Source organism: Mustela nigripes, chromosome X (genome assembly GCF_022355385.1).
Source record: "Mustela nigripes isolate SB6536 chromosome X, MUSNIG.SB6536, whole genome shotgun sequence".
Taxonomy (NCBI): Eukaryota; Metazoa; Chordata; class Mammalia; order Carnivora; family Mustelidae; genus Mustela; species Mustela nigripes.
Window position 1 is genome coordinate 65815784 of NC_081575.1, and position 26596 is coordinate 65842379.

Here is a 26596-nt window from a genome sequence, read left to right on the forward strand (position 1 = left end):
TTATAGTTTAACATTTCTGTTAAATGTATGCATTGAATTACTTGTTACCCAAGCATAGCTGCTGCTCCTGCCATTTATTCTTAAGGACCTTAACTGGCCCTCTTTAATTTCTTTATTGAGAATGTTTGACAATTCTCTTTGTAGTGATTTCTCTGCTGTGAACCATTTTAGTAGAAGTTGACATAGATTTGAAGTTGCTCATCTGACTACCACCAAATGACATGGAAGAAAATGAAGTGAGCCCCTTCATTTCTGACCTAGTAAACCAAAGGAAGTAAATCCTGAATCAAATGGGAAAAAAAAAAAAACCTCCAAAAAATGGAAGAAGAATGGAAAATGGTGTCTTCCACCACAAAATGTCCTGAAAAAGTCATCTTGATTGTGGATGTGAAGCCAAATCAAGCAGACTATCAAAATTACTTCCATTTTCACCTCCATAATTTAATCTTTCTTGACATATTTGTCATAGATGTCCCATTCTTTTAGTATCTGTTAATGCCTTACATGCCTCAGCTACTTGTTTGAATTTTCTCTCTGCTTCTTCTTTATTCTTGGGATTTTTATCTGGATGTCACTTCAGTACCAGTATTCAATATGCCTTTTTAATATTCTTGGCTGAGGTATGTCTCTGCACGCCTAGTACTTCATAGTAATTCACATGTTTTAAGAGGCTGTTGGAATAAGTCTGAAGATGCAGGAGTAATTAGTAGAAAGGAGGAAAAATGCAGTGGCAGCCTGGGCCTCCCCTTGGTTCTGGCATGACTGCTCTGGTGAAAGTGTCAGAGGGCACAGCTTCTCCTGCTTTACTCTCCTTAGATCTAGTATTTTAAAATATTATTATAAGTGGAACTGCATTTTTCATTTTTGGAATATTTGTTGTTGGTGTATAGAAATATAAGTGATTTTTATATGTTGATTTGTACCCTCCAAATTTAAATAATTTGTTTTTTGGTTCTAGTAGCTTCTAGTGGATTCTTTAGGGTTTTCTAAAAATTGGATCATATAGTCTATGAATATAGGTAGTTTTACTCCTTCATTTCCAATTCTGATGCCCTTTCCTTCTTTCTTTTCTAACAGCTCTGACTAGTACTTCTGGTAAAACACTGAATTGCAAAGGGCGAAGGTGGGCATCTTTAGCTAGTGAACTTAGGAGTATAGTTTTCATAGTTTTACCATTGAATATGATGTTAACTGTGGGGTTCTCATAAATGCCCTTTCTTATATTGAGATATTTTCCCTCTGTTCCCAGTTTTCTGAAAGTGTGTATCACAAAAGCATGTTGGATTTTGTTAAATGCTTCCCTAAATCAATTATGATGATTGTGAGGTGAAAGAAATTGAGGAAGACACAAAGAAATGGAAAAATGTTCCATGCTCGTGGATTGGAAGAACAAATATTGTGAAAATGTCTATGCTACCTAGATCAGTCTACACATTTAATGCAATCCCTATCCAAATACCATCAATTGTTTTTCAAATAAATGGAACAAATAATCCTAAAATTTATATGGAACAAAAAGAGACCCCAAATAGCCAGAGAAATGGTTGAAAAAGAAAACCAAAGTTGGTGGCATCACAATTCCAGACTTCAAGCTCTATTACAAAGCTGTAATCATCAAAAAAGTATGGTACTGGCACGAAAACAGACCCACAGATCAATGGAACAGAATAGAGAGCCCAGAAATAGACCCTCAACTCTATGGTCAACCAATCTTTGACAAAGCAGGAAAGAATGTCCAGTGGAAAAAAGACAGTCTCTTCAACAATTGGTGTTGGGAAAATTGGACAATCACACGCAGAAGAATTAAACTGGACCATTTCCTTACACCACACACAAGAATAGACTCAAAATGGATGAAATACATCAATGTGAGACAGGAATCCATCAAAATCCTTGAGGAGACCACAGGCAGCAACCTCTTCAACCTCAGCCGCAGCAACTTCTTCCTAGAAACATCACCAAGGGCAAGGGAAGCAAGGGAAAAAATGAACTATTGGGACTTCATCAAGGTCAAAAGCTTCTGCACAGCAAAGGAAACAGTCAGCAGAACCAAAAGACAACTGACAGAATGGGAGAAGTATTTGCAAAAGAAATATCAGATAAAGGGCTAGTATCCAAAAATCTATAAAGAACTTACCAAACTCAACAACCCAAAGAACAAATAATCCAACCAAGAAATAGGCAGAGAACATTTCTGCAAAGAAGACATCCAGATGGCCAACAGACATATGAAAAAGTGCTCAACACCACTTGGCATCAGGGAAATATAAGTCAAAACCACAGTTCGATACTACCCCACAACAGTCAGAATGGCTAAAATTAACCAGTCAGGAAACAACAGGTGTTGGTGAGGATGCAAGCTGGTGCAGCCACTCTGGAAAATAGTATGGAGGTTCCTCAAGAAGTTGAAAATAGAGCTACCCTATGACCCAGCAATAGCACTACTGGGTATTTACCCTAAAGATACAAATGTAGTGATCCAAAGGGGCACATGCACCCAAAGGTTTATAGCAGCAATGTCCACAATAGCCAAACTATGGAAAGAACCTAGATGTCCATCAAGAGATGAATGGATAAAGAAGATGTGGTATAAAGGAATGGAATGTGGTATAATGGTACAATGGAATACTATGCAGCCATAAAAGAAATAAAATCTTGCCATTTGCAATGACATGGATGGTACTAGAGGGTATTATACTGAGCGAAATAAGTCAATCAGAGAAAGACAATTATCATATGATCTCACTGATATGAGGAATTTGAGAGGCAGGGCAGGGGTTGTGGGGGGTAGGGAGGAAAAATTGAAACAAGATGGGATTGCGGAGGGAGATAAACCATAAAGGCCTCAATCTTAGGAAACAAATGAGGGTTTCTGGGGGTTGTGGCAGGGGGATAGGATGGCTGGGTTATGGACAGTGGGGAGGGTATGTGCTATGATGAGTACTGTGAATTGTGTAAGACTGATGATTCACAGACTTGCACTCCTAAAGCAAATAATACATTATATGTTAATAAAAAAGATGATCATGAGGATTTCTTTCTTTGTTCTATTTATCTGATATCTTACATTGATTGATTTCCTTTTTGAAACACCCTTGGCATAGCTGAGATAAATTCCACTTGGTCATGGTGAAGGATCCTTTTTAATATGTTACTGGATTTGGTTTGCTAATATTTTGTTGAATACTTTTGCATCTATATTCATAAAGTATATTGATTTGCAATTTTCTTTCTTATAGTGTCATTTTAAAGATTTATTGAGAGAGAGGGAGCGAAGGGGCAGAGGGAGAGGAAGGAAGAGGATCTCCAGCAGACTCCCCACTGAATGAGGAACCCCACAATCCCACCACCCCTAGATCATGACCTGCTAAAACCAAGAGTCAGACGCCCAACTCGCTGAGCCACTCAGGCGCCCCTCCTGTAGTGCTTTTATTTGGCCTTGGATCAGAGTAATGCCAGCCTTATGGGATAAGTTAGCAAGTGTCCTCTTCTCTTGAATTTTTTGAAAGAGTGCTAAAAGTACTAGTATTGTATCTTCTTTAAATGTTTGGCAGAAATCACCAGTGAAGTTATTTAACTGAGGATTTTATTTTCTTGGGGGGTTTTATATTAGTTATTCAATCTCTTTATTTGTCTATTGAGATGAATGTGTCTGTTTTTCTGTTATCTAATTTGTTGGTGTGCAATTTTTCATATTGTTTTCTTATAACTCACTTAATTTAAAGTTATTAGTAATGATGCCACTTAGTTATTTGTATCTTCTCTTTCTTTTCTCAGTCTAGCTAACCACTTGGTGATTTTTTTCTTTTCAAGGATCATCATTTTATTTCATTCATTTTCTTTATTGTTTGCTTAGTCTTTATTTTGTTTATCACTACTTCAGTCTTTATTATTTCCTTTTTTTCTGTTAGCTTTGGGATAGTTCAGTCTTTCTTTTCTGATTCCTTCAGGGATGAAATAAAGTTATTGATTTGAGATCTTTATTCTTTTTTGATGTAGACATTCACAACTATAAATTTCCCTCTAAGAACTATTTCGTCTGCATCCCATCATTTTGATGTGTTGTGTTTTCATTTACACTTGTCTCTAAGTATTTTCTAATTTCCCTTGTGAATCATTCCTTTACCCACTGATTGCTTAAGAGTGTGTTGTTTAATTTTAATATATTTGTGAATTTTTTAGTTTCTTTTGTTATTGATTTCTAACTTCATCCTGTCATGGGCAGTTAATATATTTTGTATCACATCCTTCTTTTTACTTCAATTGAGACTTGTGGTTTACTATGTACTCTATCCTGGAGAATGTTCCATGTGTGTTTCACATGTGTGAGAAAATGTTTATTCTCCTATTCTTTTTTTTTAATATTTTATTTATTTATTTGAGAGAGAGACAGTGAGAGAGAGCATGAGCGAGGAGAAGGTCAGAGAGCGAAGCAGACTCCCCATGGAGCTGGGAGCCTGATGTGGGACTCGATCCCGGGACTCCGGGATCATGATCTGAGCCGAAGGCAATCGTCCAACCAACTGAGCCACCCAGGCGTCCCTATTCTCCTATTCTTGAGTTGAGTGTACTTTATTTATCTGTTAGGTTTATTTGGCCCATGAGTTGTTTGAGTTTTCTCTTTCTTTACTTATCTACTCTGTGGTTGCTCTATCCATTATAGAAAGTAGAGTATTGAAGCCTCCTACTTCTTATTGAAGAATGTCTGTTTCTCCCTTCAATTCTGTTCACTTTTGCTTCACATTTTGAGGATCTGTTATTAGGAGATAATTGTTACATCTTCCTCATACAGATGGCCAACAAACATATGAAAAGGTGTTCAACATCACTAATGATCAGAGATATGCAAATCAAAACCACAATGAGATTTTACCTCATGCCTGTCAGAATGGCCAGAATCAAACAAACAAGAAATAACAGGTGTTGGCAAGGATGTGGAGAGAAAGGAACCCTTAGTAGGAAAGTCAGCTGGTACAGCCAAGTGGAAAACAGTATGGGGTTTCCACAAAAAATAAAAATATAAATACCTTATGATCCAATAATACCACTACTGGGTACTTATTTAAATTAAATTAAAACACTAATTTGAAAAGATAAATACACCCCTTTGTTTACTGCAACATTATTTACAGTAGCCAAAATATGGGAGTAATCCAAGTAGAAAATGTGGTATGTATTTATATACGTACACACACAGGAATAAAAGTAACAGCATAAGAAATATATTCAATGATATTTTCATAGTGTTGTATGAGGACAGATGGTACCAATTTTTTAGAAGTTTTTATTTAAATTCCAGTTAGTTAACATACAGTTAGTATGTTGGTTATATCAGTTTCAAGGGTACAATTTAGTGATTCAACGCTTAATAACAACACCCAGTGCTCAGCACAACACGTGTACTCCTTGACCCCTATCACCCATCCCCCCACCCACCTCCCTTCTAGAAACCATCAGTTTGTTCTTTATAGTTAGGAGTCTATTTCTTTCTTTCTTTCTTTTTTAAAGATTTTTTATTTATTTATTTGACATAGAGCACAGGCAGTGGTAGTGGGAGAGAGAGAAGCAGGCTTCCTGCCAAGCAGAAAGCCCGATGTGGGGCTCGATCCCAGGACCTTGGGATCATGACCTGAGCCAAAGGCAGATGCTTAACAACTGAGCCACCTGGGAACCCCAGGAATCTATTTCTGGGTTTGCCATTCTCTCTCTCTCTCTTTTTCCTTTGCTCATTTGTTTTGTTTCTTAAATTCCACATATGAGTGAATTTGTCTTTCTCTGACTTATTTCACTTAGCACTTAGCATAATACTCTCTAGCTTCATCCATATAGTACAAATGGCAAGATTTCATTCTTTTTTATGGCTGAGTAATATTCATATTCATATATATGTATACATATATATGTGAATACATACACCATATATATGTAAATATATATATATGAATATATGCACCACAACTTCTTTATCCATTCATCAGTTTTGGACTCCTTCCACATTTTGGCTATTGTGGACATTGCTGCTATAAACATTGTGGTGCACATGCCACTTTGAATCAGGATTTTTGTATCCTTTGGGTAAATACCTAGTAGCGCAATTGCTGGGTCATAGGGTAGCTCTATTTTTAATATTTTGAGGCACCTCCATACTGTTTTCCAGAGTGGCTGCACCAGTTTGCATTCCCACAAACAATGTTAGAGGGTTCCCTTTCTTGACATCCTCACCAACATCTGTTGTGTCTTGTGTTGTTCATTTAAGCCATTCTGACTAGACATTTTTTCTTATTGTCTCTCTTTCTTCTCCTCTTTGATCATTTATTTCTTAAATTCCACATATTAGTGAAATCAAATGGTATTTGTCTTTCTCTGGTTGGCTAATTTGACTTAGCATTATAGTCTCTAGATGCATCCATGTTGTTGCAAGTGACAGGATTTAATTAATTTTCATAGTTGAATGGTATTCCATTATATATAATATATATAATAATGTAATTATTGGAATATGGAAATAATGGAATATATATAATGGAATAATGGACTACTATGCAGCTGTAAATATTACACACACACACACACACACACACATATCTCACATCTTCTTTATCCATTCATCAATCCATTTACACTTGGACTACTTTTATAGCTTGGCTATTATAAATAAAGCTGCAGTAAACATATAGGACTTTGATTTAGTGTTTTCACATTCTTTGCATAAATACCCAGTAGTGTGATTAATGGATCATATGGTAATACTATTTTAACTTATTGAGGAACCATGATACTGTTTTCCACAGTGGCTGCACCAGTTTGCATTCCTACCAACAGTTCACAAGGGTTCCCCATTTCTCCATATCCTTGCCAACATTTGTTTCTTGTGATTCAATTTAGCCATTCTGACAGAGGTGAAGTGATACCTCATTGTGGTTTTGATTTGATTTCCCTGATGATGAGTGTTGTTGAGCATCTTTTCATCTGTTTATTGGACGTATGTTTGTCTTCTTTGGAGAAATGTCTGTACATGTCTTCTTCCCATTTTTACCTGGATTATTTGTGTATTTGGTGTTGGTTTGGTGTATATGTTTTATTTTTTTTTAAGATTTTATTTATTTATTGTCAGAGAGAGAGAGCACAGGCAAACAGAGTAGCAGGCAGAGGCAGAGGGAGAAGCAGTCTCCCTGCTGAGCAAGGAGCCCAATGTGGGACTCGATCCTAGGACCCTGGGATCATGACCTGAGCCGAAGGTAGCTGCTTAACTGACTGAGCAACCCAAGCATCCATGTTCTTTTTTTTTTTTTTTTAATTTAATTTCTTCAGTGTCCCAAGAGTCATTGTTTATGCACCACACCCAGTGCTCCATGCAATACGTGCCCTCCTTAATACCCACCACCAGGCTCACCCAACCCCCCCACCCCCACCCCTCCATAACCCTAAGTTTGTTTCTCAGAGTCCACAGTCTCTCATGGTTCTGTATACATTCTTTCTAAAAAAAAAGGGGGGGGGTATTTTATTTATTTATTGATCAGAGAGAGAGAGCACAAGCAGGGAGAACAACAAGCAGAGGGAGAAACAGGCTCCCTGCTGAGCAAGGAGCCCAGTTTAGGGACCTGATCCCAGGGCCCTGGGATCTCAACCTGAGCCATAGGCAGACAAACAACTGAGCCACCCAGGCATCCCTATAAGTTCTTTATATATTTTGGATACTAATGCTTTATTGGTTATGTCATTTGCAAATATCTTCTTTGTCTTTTTTATTTTAGTCATTCTATCAATTAGTCTTTATTCATCCTCCTGTTAGGTGATGTATCACACTGATTTATTTGCAAATGTTGAGCCACCTTTGTGTCCCTAGAATAAATCCTACTTGATGATGTGAGATGATTTTTTAATGTATTGTTGAATTCGGTTTGCTAATATTTTGTTGAGGAATTTTGCTTCTATGTTCATTGGTTATTGGCCTATAGTTTTATTTTTTAATTTTTTTGGATCATCTGTCTTGTTTTGGTGTTAGACAAATGTCTTCATATAATAAATTTGGGAGTTTTCCTCCCTTTTCTCTCTTGGAATAGTTTGAGGATAAACATAGACTCTTCTTTAAGTGTTTGGTAAAATTCATTAAATTTTGGTCTTAGAATTTCATCTGGTCCTGGACTTTTGTTTTTTGGGAGTTTCATATTCTCTTAAAATCCTTTGTGTTTCTGTGATGTTGTTATTTCTCCTTAATTTCTCATTTTAGTTTTTTGAGTCCTCTCTCTTTTTTCCTTGATGAGTCTGGCTAAAGTTTTATCAATTTTGTTGAACATTTCAAAGAACTAGCTCTTTGGTTTCATTGATCTTTTCCATTTTTCTTCATCTCTATTTCATATCTCCTCAAATCTTTATTATTTCCTTTTCTCTACTACCTTTGGATTTTTTTCATTTTTTAAAAAATTTATTTATTTATTTTAGGGTGACAGAGAGAGAGACAGCAGGGAAGGGATAGAAGAAGAGAATCTCAAGCAGACTACACCCTGAGCACAGATCCCAAAATGGGGCTCGATTCCATGACCCTGAGATCATGGCCTGAGCCAAAACCAAAAGTCGGATGTCCAACTGACCAAGCCACCCCGACACCCTTATTCATTCTTTTTTTCTACCTCCTTGAGGTTTAACATCAGGTTGTTTGTTGGAGATTTTTCTTGTTTTTTGAAGTATGTCTGTATTGCTCTAATCTTTCTTCTTAATGCTGATTCTGTTGCATTCTAAAGGTTTTGTACCATTGTGTTTTCACTTTCATCTAAGAAATCTTAAAAATTTCTTCTTTGATTTGTTGGTTCACCCATTGTTTAGTAGCATTTTGTTTAGCTTTCATATATTTTTGTTCCTTCCAGATTTTTTCTTGTAATTGATTTCTAGTTTCAAACTGTTGAGGTCAGAAAGGATGCTTATTTCAATTTTTTAAAATTTATTGAGAATTATCTTGTTCCCTAACATATGATTTCTCTTGGAGAATGTTCCATGTGCCCTTGAAGTTAATATGTATTCTTCTATATTTTTATTGAATGTTCTGTATATATTTGTGAGGTCATTCTGTTCTAATGTGTTGCTCAAAGCCACATTTTCCTTACTGATTTTCTGTCTGGATTATCTATCCATTGATGTAAGTAGAGTGTTAATGCCGACTACTGTGGGAGGACACAATAAGGCTTGAGACGAGGACCAAACCAGGCCCTGACTTGTGCCTCCTTTAAAGTCTGAATAGCCTAACAAAAGGTTTAGGATGGGTAAAGTTGAGTAGCACTGAGAAAGGGTCTGTTCTATGTGTTGTGCACTCACCTACGTGACTTCCCACACGCTTGCTAAACAACTGAGAACAATTTGGTTGGGGTCAAAAGTTCGTTGCTGGTCCTTGCTGCCCTAATAATGCTCATAAATTACTTTCAGGTTTGCTGTATCAATATAGAACAATTGTACTAGCATCAGCCGTTTGGCGTCACGAGGTCTGCTTATCGTTAAGTGTAAAACTTATTATGGGAACTCGTGGCTGTTTAACTGGACACAGGTGTATTGTTTCTCCTATCACTATATATATGGCCTTAATGCTTTGAATAAACTTAGCACTGTGCTCCTCCTGCCCCCATCTCTTTGTCTCTTAACTTCTTTTCTTCATTCTCTTACCCTCATGTTCCTGGTCGATTTGTCGCGCTGGCCGTGACACACTACTATTATTGTATTACTGTTAATTTCTATGTTTATATCTCTTCACATTTCTTTATTTCTCATGGTGTTCCCATGTTTTTTGCATAGATATTTACAGTTGTTTTATTTCTTTCTTCATTTGATCCCTTCATCATAATGTACCACCCTTCTCTCTTGCTATAGTCTTTGTTTTAAAGTCTGTTTTGTGTGATATAAGTAATGCTACCCCAGATTATTTTGTTTCGCTTCCTTTTGCATGGTGTATGGTTCTCTACCCCTTTTAGTCTGTGTGTGCCTTTAGATCTGAAGTGTGTCTTCTGCAGGCAGCATATAGATGTGTTTTTTTTTTCCTTTTCTTATCTTTTTCTACTTTTTAAAAATTAGTTTCAGGTGTACAATGTAGCAATTCAGTGTTTCCATACAATACCCAGTGCTCATCACAAGTGCACTCCCTATCCCCATCACCTATTTAACCCACTTACCCATCCACCTCCCCTCTAATAGCTATCAGCTTATTTTCTATGATTAAGATTCTGTTTCTTCTTTCTCTCTCTCTTTCTCTCTAACACACACACACACACACACACACACACACATTTCCTCCCCACCACATGCTCGTTTGTTTTGTTTCTTAATTCCACCTATGAGTGAAATCATATAGTATTTGTCTTTCTCTGACTGGCTTATTTTGCATAGCATAATACTCTCCAGCTCCAGCCATGTCATTGCAAATGACAAGATTTCATTCTTTTTTATGGCTGAGTAATATTCACAAGCACACACACACACACACACACACACACACCACATCTTCTTTACCCATTCATTAGTCAATGGACACATGGGCTGTTTCCACAGTTTAGCTATTGTAGATTAAACTGTAATGAACGTTGGGGTGCATATATCCCTTTGAATTAGTATTTTTGTATTCTTCGGGTAAGTAACTAGTAGTGCAATTTTTGGATTACAAAAATTAGGTCTTTCATCTATTTTTAACTTTTTGAGGAACCTCTATAGTGTCATCCAGAGTGGCTGCACCAGTTTTTATTCCCACCAAAGCTACAAGAGAGTTCTTTTTTCTCCACATTCTTGCCAAAACCTATTGTTTCTATGCCTGTGTATGGTATACAGATTTGTTGATTTTAGTTATTCTGATAGGTGTAAGGTGATATACCTCATTGTGGTTTTTTTTAAAAGATTTTATTAATTTATTTGACAGAGATCACAAGTAGTAGGCAGAGAGGCAGACAGAGAGAGGAGGAAGCAGGCTCCCGGTGGAGCAGAGAGCCCAATGTGGGACCCGATCCCACGACCCTGGGATCATGACCTGAGCTGAAGGCAGAGGCTTTAACCCACTGAGCCACCCAGATGCCCCCTCATTGTAGTTTTGATTTGTATTTCCCTGATGATCAGTGATACTGAGTATTTTTCATGGGCCTTTTGGCCATCTGTATATCTTCTTTGGAACAAGGTTTATTAACATCTTCTGTCCATTTTTAAAAATATTTTATTTATTTATTTGACAGACAGAGATCACAAGTAGGCCAAGAGGCAGGCAGAGAGAGAGAGGTGGAAGCAGACTCCCTGCCGAACAGAGGGCCCGATGCAGGGCTTGATCCCAGGGCCCTGAGATCCTGATCTGAGCCGAAGGTAGAGGCTTTAACCCACTGAGCCACCCAGGTGCCCCTCCTCTGTCCATTTTTAATTGGATTATTTGTATTTTGGGTGTTGAGTTTTATAAATTCTTTATACATTTTAGATACTAACCCTTTATCAGATGTCATTTGCAAATATATTCTCCCATTCCATAGGTTGCCCTTTAGTTTTATTGTTTCCTTCACTGTGCAGATTTTTTTTATCCTGATGGAGTCCCAATAGTTTATTTTTGCTTTTATTTTCCTTGCCTCAGAAAACATATCTAGTAAGAGGTTGCTACAGCCAATGTCAAAGAGCTTACTGCCTGTGTTCTCCTCTGGGATTTTGATGATTTCAGTTGTCACATTTAGGTCTTTCATCTATTTCAAATTTATGCCTGTGTATGGTATACAGAAAGTGGCCCAGTTTCATTCTTTTGCATGGTGCTATCCAGGTTTCCCAACACCATTTGTTGAAGAGATGTCTTTTTCCCATTGGATATTCTTTCCTGCTTGGTTGAAGACTGGTTGATCATATAGTCATGAGTTCATTTCTGGGTTTTCTATTCTGTTCTATTGATCTATGTGTCTGTTTTTGTCCCAACACCGTAGTGTTTTGATCACTACATCTTTGTAAGATAACTTAAATTCCATAATTGTGATGCTTCCAGCTTTGCTTTTTTTTTTTTTTTTTTTTCAAGGTTGCTTTGGCTATTCAGGGTCTTTTGTGGTTCCCTGCAAATTTTAGAATTGCTTGTTCTAGTGCTGTAAAAAAATGCTGTCAGAACTTTGATAAGGACTGATTAAATGTATAGACTGCTTCGTGTAATATAGCTATTTTAACAATATTTGTTCTTTGAATCTATGAGCATGGGATTTTTTTCTACTTCTTTGTGTCACCTTCAATTTCTTTCTTCAAAATGTAATACTTTTCAGAGTACAGGTCTCCCACCTCTTTGGTTAGGTATGTTATGGGTTTTGTGCAATTGTAAATGGGATTGATTCCTTGATCTCTCTTTCTGATGCTTTATTATTGGTGTATAGAATTGCAACAGATTTCTGTACATTGATTTTATATCCTATGACTTTACTGAATTCTCATATCAATTTTACCAAATTTTTGGTGAAGTCTTTCAGGTTTTCTATATAGAGTATTATGTCATCTGCAAATAGTGACAGCTTGAATTCTCCTTGCTGATTCGAATGTCTCTTATTTCTTTTTGTTGTCTGATTGCTGAGGCTAGGACTTCTAGTACTATGTTAAATAACAATGGTTAGAGTGGACATACCTATCCTGTTCCTGACCATAGAGAAAAAGTTCTGTTTTTCCCCATTATGGATATTAGGTGTGTGTTTTTCATAGAAGGCTTTTGTTATGTTGAGGTATATTCTCTCTAAATCTACTTTGTTAAGGGTATTTGTCATGAATACCCTTATTGTATTCTGTCAAATGCTTTTTCTGAATCAGTGATAGGATCATGTGGTTCTAATGTTTTCTTTTATTGATGTGGTGTATCAGGTTGATTGATTTGCAAATACTGAGCCACACTTGTAACCCAGGAGTAAATCCCACTTGATCCTGATAATTATTCTTGTACTATATGGTTGGATTTAGTTTGCTAATATTTCATTGAGAATTTTTGCCTCTGCATTCATCAGAGATACTGATTGTAGTTCCCTTTTTTAGTGGTGTCTTTTTTCTGTTTTCTTTCTTTGGTTATTTATTTTTTTAGTAATCTACACCCAACCCCGAGATCAAGAGTCATATATATGCTCTTCTGAAGGAGCCAGCTAGGCACCATTTTATCTGGTTTTGGTATCAGGGTAATGCTGGCCTCATAGAATGAATTTGGAAGTTTTACTTCCTTTTCAATTTTTTGGAATAGTTTGAGACTAAGTACTAACTATTCTTTAAATGTTTGGTATAAATCACTTGTGAAGCTATCTGGCACTGGACTTTTGCTTGTTGTTTTGTTTGTTGTTTTGTTTGCTGTGTTTGTGTGTTGTTTATTGAGAGATTTTTTTATTACCAATTCAATTTCTTTGCTTGTTATCAGTCTGTTCATTTTTTTCCTTTCTTCCTATTTCAGTTTAGGTGTTTTATATATTCCTAGGAATTAATCCACTTCTTCCCGGTTCTCCAATTTGTTGGTATATACTTTTTCATAATATTCTCTTATAATTTTTTGTATTTCTGTGGTGTTGGTTTTTCTTTCTCCTCTCTCATTTATGATTTTATTCATTTGGGTCCTTTCTCTTTTCTTTTTGATAAGTCTAGCTACAGGTTTATGAATTTTTTAGAGGTTTATCAGTTTTACTAAGTTTTTCTATGTAGTACTTCCTGGTTTCATTGACCTGTTCTATTGTGTTTTGTTGTTGTTCTTTTGTGTCTTTAGTTTCTATATCATTTATTTCTGCTCTTTATTATTTCCCTCTTGCTGACTTTAGGCTTCATTTGTTCTTCTTTTTCTAGCTCCTTTAGATGTAGGGTTAGGTTGTTTATTTAAGATTTTTCTTGCTTCTTGAGGTAGTCCTTTACTGCTATATACTTCCCTCTTAGGACTGCTTTAGCTATATCCCAAAGGTTTTGTACCACTGTGTTTTCAGTTTCATTTGTTTCCACGTTTTTTTTTTTTAATTTCTTCTTTGATTTCCTGGTTGGCGCATTCATTGTTTAGCAGCATATTGTTTTACCTCCATGTGTTTCTTGTCTTTCCAATTTTTTTCTTCTGGTTGACTTCAAGTTTCATCGTGTTGTGGTCAGAAAAGTTGCATGGTATGATCTCAACCTTTTTGTATTTGTTTAGGTCCAATTTCTGACCCTATATGTGATCTATTCTGGAGAATGTCCCATGTGCACTTGAAAAGAACGTGTGTTCTGCTGTACTAGGATGGAATATTCTGAATATATCTGTTAAGTCCATCTGGTCCAGTGTGTCATTCAAAGCCATAGTTTCCTGCCTGATTTTCTGTTTAGATGATCTGCCCATTGTTGTTAGTAGGGTGTTAAAGTTCCCTACTATTATGGCATTATTATGAATGAGTTCCTTCATGTTTAACTGTTTTATATATTTGTGCCTCCCATACTGAGTGCATAAATATTCACAATTTTTAGATCTTCTTGTTGGATTGTCCCCCTTATTATGATATAGTGCCATTTCTTAATCTTTTGTTACAGTCTTTGTTTTAAAGTTTAGTAGTATTGCTACTCCAGCTTTCTTTGACATCCTTTTGTGTGGTAAATATTTCTCCATTCCCTCATTTTCAACTGGAAGGTGTCTTTAGGTCTAACATGAGTCTCTTGTTGGCGATATATGGATGGGTCTTGCTTTTTCTCTCTCTCTTTTTTAAAAATTTATTCTGACAACTTGTCTTTTGATTGCAGCATTTAGTTCATTTACATTCAGACTAATTTCTGACAGATATGAAGTTAGAGCCGTTGTATTAACTGTTATTTCATTGTTTCTGTAGATTTTCTCTGATCCTTTCCTGTCTTTGTTGCTTTGGGTCTTTCTTTCTCACTCAAGGTGTCTCTAATATTTCTTGCAGGGCTGGTTTAGTGGTCATGAATTCTTTTGTTTGTTTCTCTGGGAATCTCTTTCTCCTTCTATTCCAAAATGATAGCCTTGTTGGATAGAGTATTCTTAGCTGCAGATTTTTCCCATTCGGCACATTGAATGTATCATGCCACTTTCTTCTGGCTTGCCAAGTTTCCGCCTTTTTTTGTTCATTTTGATGGGAGTTTTCTGTGCCTTCTGAATCTGGATGTCTGTTTCCTTCCCCAGATTAGGAAAGTTTTCAGTTATTATTTCCTCAAATAAATTATCTGCCCCCATGTTTCTCTCTTCTTCTTTTGGGACTCCTATAATATGAATGTTATTATGTTTGATGGAGTCACTGAGTTCCCTAAGTCTATTCTTACGTTCCATAACTCTTTCTTTTGTTCAGTTTCACTGATTTCAATTATTTTGTCTTCTTGGTCACTAATTCCTTCCTCTCCTTCTTCCAGACTGATGATCATTACATCCAGTCTGTTTCCAATTTCATTTACTACATTCTTCATTTTGGATTCTTTTTTAACTCTTTTTTCTCCACTGTAAGGATCTCCCTGATGTTTTCCCTTCTTTCTCAAGCTCAGGGAGTATCCTTATGTTTTAACCTCTCCATCAGGCATGGTACTTATATTTGTTTCACTTAGATCTCTGGCCATAGCCTTACCTTGTTCTTTCATTTGGAATGAACTCCTCCATCTTGGCATTTTGTCTAGGTATCTGCCTTCTTCTCTGTGTTAGAAAAGCCAGTTTTGTTCTCTGTTCCTGAGAGTAATGGCTTTATAAAGAAGTCATGTAGTGTCCATGGCCTGGTACTTCAGGGAGTGTCTCTAGTGTGTGCTGTGTGCACTCTGCTATTGTATTTTGGCTGCTCTATCCTTCAGGCCAACTGTCTGCAGAAGCTCTCCTTGCCTGCAGTGGGCCAGTGTTTGGTCCTTGGCCTGAATGTGGCAAGTTTTAACTAGGTGTGCTCTGGCCTGCTTATTAAATGAGACCTGGTACTACTTCCACTAGAACTGAAGCCCTGCAGAACCCTTGTTTGGAGATGTGTTGTGGACAGGGTCTCCTGGGGGAAGGATCCCACCACCCTGGGACTGAGGCAAGCTTGACCAAGAAGGGCAGTCCCACCAGAGTGCAGGGATGTGTAAGCAAGTTAGGCAGGCAGTGTCAGCACTGCACTGCTTCCCACAGATGGCTCTGTGTTTATGTTGAGGAGTGGGGAAGGGGCATGGTGCCAGCTAGTTCCTTTGCCCCTGGAGAGGTGTCTCTCTGTAAACACTGCTTCTCAGGGATGCACTGGGAGAAGAGCAAATAATCTACACCCTGTGTGTCCCAGGTGTTCTTCAGATAGCTGTTTCCATGCTGTCTGCACCCAAGTTGTTTGCCCGCCTTCTCTCCAGGAGCAGGGCAGTGCCCTCAGTGCTCTATCCTAGCCAAGCCTGCTGACCTTTAAAACTCAAGACCTACTAGTTTCTTGAACTAGGAAACCAGCTTCTCTCATTTTTCCAGCCAATGGCTTTGAGGAAATGTTCTCCTATGTGTTCCCATGTGTGCTGTACTCTCTCTTTCCCTTCTCTTCAACCATAGCTCTCTCCCCTCCACAGCACCCATGATCCATTTCTCCCCTAAACCAAGTCTCCACAAGTCTTACTTTCTTCAATGTGGTCTCTTCTCTCCTTTTAGTTGTGTGGTTTCTTCTTTCAGTCTTCAGGTTGATTTCTGGGGTAGAGTGATTTGATAGTTACCCAGTTGTGTTCATGGACAAGATGAGACTAGGGTCCTCCTACTCCACTGTCATCTTCACATAGTCTTTTTAAAATCTATTCCATTACTCTATGTCTTTTGATTGGAGTATTTAGAACATTTACCTTAAAGTAATTATTGATAGCTATGTACTTATTGCCATTTTGTTTATTGTTTTCTCATCATTTTTACAGTTCTTCTGTCTTCCTTTCCTCTTCTCTTGCTCTCTTTCCTTGTGAGGGACAACTTTATTTAGTATTATACTTGGATTCCATTCTTTTTGTGTGTTTATTAGTTTTTTGATTTGTGGTTACCACTAGGCTCATATTAACATACCATATGCATAGCAGTCTATATTAAGTTGATGGTTCCTTAAGTTCGAGTACATTCCAGAAGCACTAAATTTTTATTCTCCTTTCCATGTTTACATATATGATGTCATATCTTACTTCTTTTAATTGTATATATCCCTTGATGATTTTTATAGTTAGAAATTATTTTACTACTTTCATGTTTTATTTTCTGTATTGGCTTTATAAATGTCTTATCTTCTACCTTTGGTACGAGTTTGCATTTACTGTGAAATTCTTTCCTTTTATAATTTTCTTGCTTCTAGTTATGGCCTTTTCTTTCCACTCAAGGAATTCCCTTTAATGTTTCTTGTAAGGCTGGTTTAGTGGTGATGAACTCCTTTAATTTTTTTTTTCTGGGAAACTCCTTATGTCTCCTTCTATTTTGAATGTAAATGTAAGCTATGCTGTATAGATTATTCTTGGTTGCAGGATATTTTCCTTTCAGTACTTTGAATATATCATGCCACTCTCTTCTGGCCTGCAAAGTTTCTTCTGACAAATCAACTGAGAGCCATAAGGGATCTCTCTGGTATGTAACTGTTTTCTTTTGCTGTTCTTAAAATGTTCTCTTTATCATTACTTTTTGCCATTTTAATTATTATGTGTCTTTGCATGGACCTCATTGTGTTAATCTTGTTAGAGGCTCTCTGTGCTTCCTGGATCTGATTAGGGATTACTTCCCCCAGATAAAGGATTAATTAGTAAATTAAAATGCAACAATTTGCTGTTCTCATTGAGAATCAACTGCAGTTTTTGGAATAAGAGTTGCCCAGGTTGATTTAAGACTTTGGTTTATTTCCACAGTTCAAGTAATGTTGATTTTGACAATTTTTGTCCATTTGTTCATAGATTTTGTGGAGGGACAAGATTAGGAGTCTTTTACTCTGTCATGATTGCTGGCATCTCTCCTATAATGGTTTAAAAATATGTCTACAGGGGCACCTCGGTGGCTTAGTTGGTTAAACATCTGAATCTTGATTTCAGCTCAGGTCATGATCTCAGGGTTGTAAGATCAACCCCTGCATTAGGCTCACACTGGTTGTGGAGGCTGCTTATCTCTGTGCATGTCTCTCTCTCTAAGAAAAAGTCTACAAAGTCTCTCAAAGAAAAATAAAAGGTTTACAATCTCTCTAGTATCCATCCTTTAAATGGTGGCGGCTATCATTCTATAAATGTGGGTTGTATTTGGTGACTCAATCATAATAAATAGAAAAAACTGAAAGTAATAGTACATGACTCAGAAGGACTAAGTCACAAAAAGCATCTTTCTTGCTTTCTCTCTTAGACTATTCACTCTTGAGAAAGCCAACTGCCGCATGCTGTGGACCACATAGAAGGGAGCATTTCTGCCCAAAACAATGTAATTGAACAATCTTACAAGTTAATCCTACAACCCAGTCAAACCTTCAAGGTAACTGCAGTCTGAGCAGACTCCTTTTCTCCAATAGCCCAAGAGATGCTGTGCCAGAGCTATCAACTAAACTACACCCAAATTTCTAACTCCTACAAACTATGTAATTAATGTTTTAAACCACTACATTTTGGGGCAATGTTTGTTACACCACAGTAGATAGCTCATAAACCCCCTTATAGAAAGAAAAAAAAATGATTAAACTTTTAAGAGCAGTCTTGAAAAATATACAAGATGATAATCGTTTCCAGTGCTAATCAAATATTACCAGGTCAAAGCCTATTCAAGTGGATTCTAGATATAGTTCTTTACAACTATCTGTTATACTTCTGAAATTATCTCTATAGAGAAGGAGAAAATATTTATAAGCAGAGGGTCAGTTTCTGTAGTGAGTTTGGGAGTTTCTGAGCTGATCTAGGAAAAATATGTGACCACAAGGTGGCAGTAGCATACCATGAGCTTTATTCAGGTAGTATTTTCTTGACTAGGGAATGGGTTCGTTCCTTACAGCTCGAGACCCTCCAGAGTCTAACCACTCAAAAGAAAAGGAAGCAAAGAAACTTCAAGGAAAAGAAGGGAATAGAAAAGGGGTCTTACTGTATAGGTAATACCACTCAGCCCCAAGATACGGACTCTTGCTCGGAGAGCTCCACAGGGCAGAAGTAGCTTGGTGTCATTTATAGCACCGGGGTTTACCTTATCTGTGACTAACAGATTTAGAAGGACATTTTTAAAAACCATGCAAATCAGGCAATCCCCAAAAGGCTAAACATATGCTTGTAAGGACTACATTTAAAACAACTGCATAACATGTATACATTTGTAAAAACTGTACAAATTTTTAAATGTGTAAAAAATTGAGTTTGCCACTAGTGGGCGTTTAAGCTAATTGCTCTGTTCTGCTGTGAAGGAAATACAGGACTAACATATAGGGGCCATCTTTGGCTTATTTATATAACAGTTTCCCCTATCACTTAAAATGAAGACAGAACCCTGGGATCATGACGGAGCTGAAGGCAGAGGCTTTAACCCACTGAGCCACCCAGGCGTCCCGCTACAAACTTATTTTATTTTTTTTTAAAGATTTTATTTATTTATTTGACAGAGAGAGATCACAGGTAGGCAGAAAGACTGACAGAGAGAGAGAGAGAAAGAGAGAGAAGCAGGCTCCCCGCTGAGCAGAGAGCCCAATGCGGGACTCGATCCCAGGACCCTGAGATCATGACCTGAGCCAAAGGCAGCGGCTTAACACACTGAGCCACCCAGGCGCCCTGCTACAAACTTATTTTAAAAAGTGACAGGACCAATGGGTGTTGTTACCTAGACATAGTTTCATATTTTAAGAAAACACCCAGCTACTGTGAACTCTATATGTATATAAAATAATTTGCTTGCTTTTGAATGTTTTTATTAAAGCCTGCAATTGCAATTTACTCTTCAATAACTGGCATATTTAATATCATTACAGTAAAAAAAAAACCAACAAAACATTAACTTTATTTCTATTAGTCTACAAAAAAATCTTGATGACAGACACTTGTGAATATATTAGAAAATATTTAGGGGATAAAGCATCATTAATGTAGCCCAACTTAAGAACACTGATAAGTGGTTAAAATGGTTCTCAAATAAATTTGCCAGAGTAAGGTATAATTGCTCTACTGGTAAATTTTTCTTTTTCATTTCGGGGGGCAAAAGAAGAGGGAGAGAATCTTAAGCAGGCTTCATCTCCCCAGCACAGAGCTCAACATGGGGCTCAGGCTCACAACACTGAGATCAGAACCTAAGCCAAAACAAGAGTCAGATTCTTAAAAGACTGAGCCACCCAGGAGCCCCATCTACTGATAAATTTTTCTAATTATAATTGCTCTAACCTTTTAATGTTAACATTTGACAGTATTAAGAAACAGAAATAAGAATTTTAATCTAATGGTTAAAAATCAGTCTTCCGAAATTAATTTGAGCATTCTAAGCCCTGAGATTTAAATTTGAAAGTGTTATTTCTTACTACTTCACTTTACACACAAATAAAGTTGTTGTATTAGTTAGGGTTCTCCAGAGAAACAGTGTTCTGTCATATAGATCTATATCTGTATCAATATCTATATCGATATCTCAGATATATGTGTGTATATATATATAACTTTGTGATATATACATATAACTTCATGTAATATATACACACATACAAACACATATATATGCAAATGTGTAAGAGGAAATTTATTACAGGATTTGGTTTATGTAGTTATGAAGGCTGAGAAGTCTTGTGATCTGCTGTCTATAAACTGGACAAATGGAAAATCTGGCGGTATAATTGAGTCTGAGTCTGAAGTTCTGGGAACCAGGGGAAACAATGGTTTAACTCTTAGTCAAGACTGAAACTCTAGGGGAGGGGGCAGAGGTGCTGGTAGAAGCCCTGGAGGCTGAAGCCTGGGAAACAGGAGTTGCAATGTCTGAGAGCAGGAAAGAGAATTCCTTTGCCTTTTTGTTCTATCCAGGCCCTCAACAGATTGGATGGTGTCCATCCGCATGGGTGTTAAGATATTCTTTATTTAGTCTACTGATTCAAATATTAATCTCTTCTGAATATGCCCTCACAGAAACACTCAGCAAAAAAATAAAATAAAACAAAAAACAAAACAAAAATGTTTTAAAGCTATCTGGGCATCACTTAGCCCAGTCAAGTTGAAGCCTGCTGTAACTCTGTTAAATTAACATTTGTTAAGAACTGCAGGTTGTCAAAGGGCGATTCACGACTCAACAAAAGACTGCAAGGGAAAGTGAAATAGAGACCTTTGTTATTCACAGGTCCTGGAGGAGGTACATAGCATCCTCAAGGGGCCACCTGAGGGTATTCAAGGCAGGGTGCAGGCCGAGAGAGCAGCGAAGGACCTAGGGCACATGTTCTTATTAGGGTCTGCAGGTAGAGTGCTTGGGATTTTCAGGCTAAGGACAGATTTGGCAATGCAAACCAAAAAGAGCAGAGTTTTGTAAGTTTCTTGGGGGGTCTTATGTAAGACATGCACAAGGGGAAAGCTCTGGCGGATGGGGAGAATGCTTATCACAAGGGCAGTTGCTGTAGTCATATCAGGAACTTATATTTTTTTAAAGAGTCCCTTTTTAAAAGATTTTATTTATTTATTTGACAGAGATCACAAGTAGAGACAGGCAGGCAGAGAGAGAGGGGGATGCAGGCTCCCTGCTGAGCAGAGAGCACCATGTGGGGCTCAAGCCCAGGAGCCAGAGATCGTGACCTGAGCGGAAAGGAAGAGGCTTAACCCTCTGAGCCTCCCAGGTGCCCTATCAGGAACTTACATTTACTTATAACTCTGTGGGCTGTTATCTAGGGGATTCCTGGGAAGGCTAGTGTCAGTTCAAGGTTCCTACAGGACTCTTGGCCATACAAAATGGATGCTGAGGCAGCAATATTATAGAGTAGTTTAGCAAAACTCCCCAAAACATATAAAATCAACCCTCATGGTAGTCAACTACATATTACTTTTCATCCATCCTCCATTAAACAAATACATCCACAATAGGAACATGGAGAAATTAAAAAAAAAAAAAAATTCGGGTGAACTAAATAAGAAAATGTATACTAGAAGGTATAAAATTTTAAAATATATATGCAAAATCTATGATGTTGGGTCATCATACTGAATACAAATCAATATATTTTATACCCATATGATACGTTGCATTGAATTTTTTAAAAGCTAAGATCTCACCATTGTTACATTAAACAAATGGAAAACTGATGTATAGGGGATCCTCAAACTTAAAAATGGGTTCTACATATAAAATGTATTTGTAAAGTATTTTTTTAAAGATTTTATTTACTTATTTGACAGACAGAGATCACAAGCAGGCGGGGGGTGGGGGAAGCAGGCTCTCTGCTGAGCAGACAGCCCCCCCATGCGGGGCTCAATCCCAGGACCCTGGGACCATGACCTGAGCTGAAGGCAGAGGCTTTAGCCCACTGAGCCACCCAGGTGCCCCTAAAGTATTTTCATTTTGTCATTCATTTCATCACTCAATCATACAAAAATACTTATTGAATACAATTTAGTAGGCAGGCACTGTATTAACTTCTGGGATTGTGTTTAGAATACCATTAATTCTACTGATCAACGTGGGAAAGCTGGCATCTTTACTATACACTGAGTCTTCCAATCCATGGACACAGTGTCTCTCAACTAATTTAGGTCATTGACTTCTTCCACCACAATTTTGAAGATGTGGCCAGTTTCCGTAGTGTAGTGGTTATCACGTTCGCCTCACACAATTTTGAAGTTGAAAGGTTATTTAACTATAAATTGAAGTTCTTTCATTAATATGAACTTATTTAGATTTTCTATTCGTGGGAGAGTTGTAATAGTGTTTTACTATTTTTTAATGTCTTTAGGGTATTAGTGATGTCACCTCTCTTACTCCTAATTAGAATAATTTTGTCTTGTCTCTTTTTTCTTGCAGACTTTGGCTGGTTAGCTTATCAAAAGCATTGATTTTAAAACCTTTTATTTTTGCTAATTTCCCTTTACTGTTTCCCACTTTCCAAAGTATTGATTTTTGCTCTCATATTTATTACTCATTAACCGTTGCTTGCCTTCACTTTGTTTTTTTCTAGCTTTTTCAAGTTTCAATTAATTTAAATTCAATTAATTTCTTTAATTCTAATATAAGCATTCAGTGTTAAAAATGTCCTAGTTCATGTGCTATGGTGAGTGCTGCGAAGTGTGTAAACCTGGCGATTCACAGACCTGTACCCCTGGGGCTAGTAATATATTGCATGTTTATAAAAAAAAATTTAAAAATGTTTTGAATGTCCGAGTTCTGTATTAGAAACTTCCCAGTTTTGATGTTATATTTCCTTTTTATTCAGTACAAAATATTTTCCAATTTGCACCAAAATTCCTTAGACCAATCAACTTTTGGAGAAGTCGTTGCTTAATTTCCAAATATTGTGGTAATTATTAGAAGTCTCTGTTATTGATTTCTACTTTAATTCCATTATTGCCACAAATAATGCTTTCCGTGATTATATTACATTTGACCAGATTATCTTTTGGTCAGGTATATAGTGAATACTTCTGAATGTCTCAAGTGAATTTGCAAACTACTGTTGTGGAATGGAGTGTTCCATAAATGTCATTTAAGTCAAGTTGATTGATAGTGTTCAGTCTTCTACATCCATAATATTTTCTGTCTACATATTTTAGTAAATAATGAGACAGTGAGTGAATAATAATAAATTAATGAATAATGAGGGTATAGCTAAGGTCTCCAAGAATAATTTTGGATCTATTTTTTCATTTTTTGTTTCATGTATGTTGAAAACCTGCAGTTAGTTGCAACCAAATCTAGGAATAACTTAGGTAATTTTCTCTGTTCTGAAGTCTTGTCCTTCCACCCTTCTTTTGATCCGTGTTCACAAGATTTATCATTTTTCTTCCTGCTACTATTGTAACATAACTTTGTTACTCTATTTAAAGCGGGTATTCATAGGACACCTGGGTGGCTCAGTTAGTTAAGTGTCTGCCATCAGCTCAGGTCATGATCCCAGGGTCCTGAGATCAAGTCCTGAATCAGGCTCCTTGCTCAGTGGCGAGCCTGCTTCTCCCTCTGTCTGCCACTCCCCCTGCTTGTGTTCTCTCTCCCACTCTCTCTGACAAATATGTAAAATTCTAAAAAAAATTAAAGTGGGTGTTCTTTTTTTCTAGGTTATTTATATTTTTAACAAATTACATTTAAATAATTACAGAGACACAGAATATTGCAAAGACAGTACTGAAAGTTACTCATACCTCTCATCTAGTTTTCCCCACAACTAATACTGTAGCATCACTGTAGTACAATATCAAATCCAGAAAAGCAATGTTGATACAAAGTGTGTGTATAATTACATGCTATTTTATCTCATATGTAGATTGGTGTAGCCACCACAGTTCTAAATTCAGAACTATTCCATCATTACAAAGATTTCCTGTAACTGTCCCTCAGAACAATTTATAACTTAAAATATAACCCATGAGAAATTTAGTTGCCAAGCATGTTTAGATATAGGCTTAAGAAAAATATATACTGGCAATAGGCCTCTGGGGAAGAGGATGATATACATCCTTGAGGCCAAGCAGCTGGGAACGCCCCGCCCACTCAGGCGCTCAGGACGGACACCGCCTACTTCATTTTTCCGTATCTCCCCTTCGCCAGAGAGCACCTGTGGCTAATTAGATGCTCCCTTTGAATGTGCTTGCTCAACTATAAACTTTACACTGCCTGGCCAGATATATTCTGCCTTCATATGATTAATGTGTAGCCTTCTTCAGCTCCTTTGTTGATTACTGTCTGTATCTAATAAATACGGGACTGAGGAGTTGTTCAGGGTAATAGTCTTTTCTACTGTTGTCCCCTGACCCCTTTCTCTTGTGATTGATTTGTTTGTACCTTCTTCTCCTGCGTGCCATCAGGAAGCGGCAATTTCCCTTGTGCTACTCCTTTGTAATCACACCCACCAATACCATCTGTCATACCTAACAGAGGACAAGTAATAATCTGTTTCCATCTGAATGATTTTATGTTAAGTAATCATGCATATGTGACCATTTGAAATGAGTTTTTCATTCACTATACTATATTTGAAAAACATCCAAGTTTTTTTGTCTGTCAACAATTCATTGTTGTTGAGTAGTATTCCATGGTATGGATGTACCACAAAATTTTAACCATTCACCTGTTGACGGAAATGTAGATTGATTTGTTTGTGACTATTCCAAATAAAACTGTTGTAAATATTTAAATATAGGCTTTTGGGTAGATACTTTTCATTTCTCTAAAATAAAAACCCATGACTGAAATTACTGATTCTTAACTGTGTGTTGAGTTTAAAAAGAAACTTCCAGGGTGCCTGGGTGGCTCAGTTGATTAAGCAGATGGCTTTGGCTCAGGTCATGATCCCAGGTCGAGTTCCATATTGGGCTCCCTGCTCAGCAGAGAGCCTGCTTCTCCCTCTCCCTCTGCCTGCCGCTCTGCTACTTGTGCAATCTCTTTGTCAAATAAATAAATTATATATATATATATATATATATATATATATATTCTAAACTGGTTTTTAGAGAGTGGATTTGATGTACCCATCAGGAATGTGTAAGAGTTCCAGTTTCTCCACATCATCCTCAGAATTTTGTATGGTCAGTGTCATATATCTCGTTTTTTTAAAAGATTTTGTTTATTTATTTGACAGAGAAAGACACAGCTGGAGAGGGAACACTAGCAGGGGGAGTGGGAGAGGCAGAAGCGGTTTTCCCATCAAGCAGGGAGCCGAATGCAGGGCTCAATTCCAGCACTCTAGGATCATGACCTGAGCAAAAGGCAGATGCTTAACGAATAAGCCACCCAGGCGCCCTCAGTGTTATATACTTTAACTCTTGTAACAAGTATGTAGTTTCATGTCATCATGGTATTAGTTTGGATTTCCTTAATTGCTAATGATTTTCAGTATCTTTCCATGCCTTTAGTAACATTTCTCTAGCCCCATCAGGAAAATGCTTTTACAACTTTCTTGTCCAATTTCTAACTATATGGTTTGCATTTTTATTGTTGAGTTTAGAGGTTATTTATGTGTTATAGGCACAAGTCCAATGACATTAGTGCTCTGTGAATATTTTCTCTGAAAACGCAGACTGTTTTTCCATTTTCTTCATAGAAAACTATGCAGAGCAAAAGTATAAAAGCTTAGTTTAGTCCAACTTACCAATTAATTTTCTTTAATGGGTTGTGCTTTTATTTTCATGATTAAGAACACCTTGCCAAGCCTGAAATCCTGTATTTTCTATCACTAGGTCTAAATGTTTCATAGTTTTGCATTTACATATAAGTTTATGATCCATTTTGAGTTAATTTGGGTAGAAGATACATGAGATTTATGCCAAGGCTTATTTTTAAAATTTATAAATATTTAATTGATCCAGAACCTAGTATTGAAAATACCATCTTTCTCTCATTGAACTGGTTTAGAAATATGCCAGAAGCCCAAAATAGGTATATTTCTGTAGGTCAGTTTCTGGGTTCTCTATTATTTCATTGATATGTCTCTTTCCTTTCATCAAAACCATGCAGACCAATAATGGTGACAATTCAATGTCTTAAAATCAAGTAGAGTGATAACCCTCACTATAGAAATCTTTTAATAAATTGTTTAAACTAGGGGCACCTGGGTGGCTCAGTGGATTA

The 26596-nt window shown here is 37.0% G+C and overlaps 1 long non-coding RNA gene and 1 pseudogene across 1 annotated transcript in view; both read right to left on the reverse strand.

Annotated features, from left to right (window-relative positions):
- LOC132007643 (dnaJ homolog subfamily B member 6-like) lies at positions 1-24895 on the reverse strand (annotated as a pseudogene).
- The window catches only part of LOC132006786 (uncharacterized), a 126817-nt gene that overhangs the window by 13178 nt on the left and 87043 nt on the right, over positions 1-26596 (reverse strand). The window lies entirely within an intron of this gene.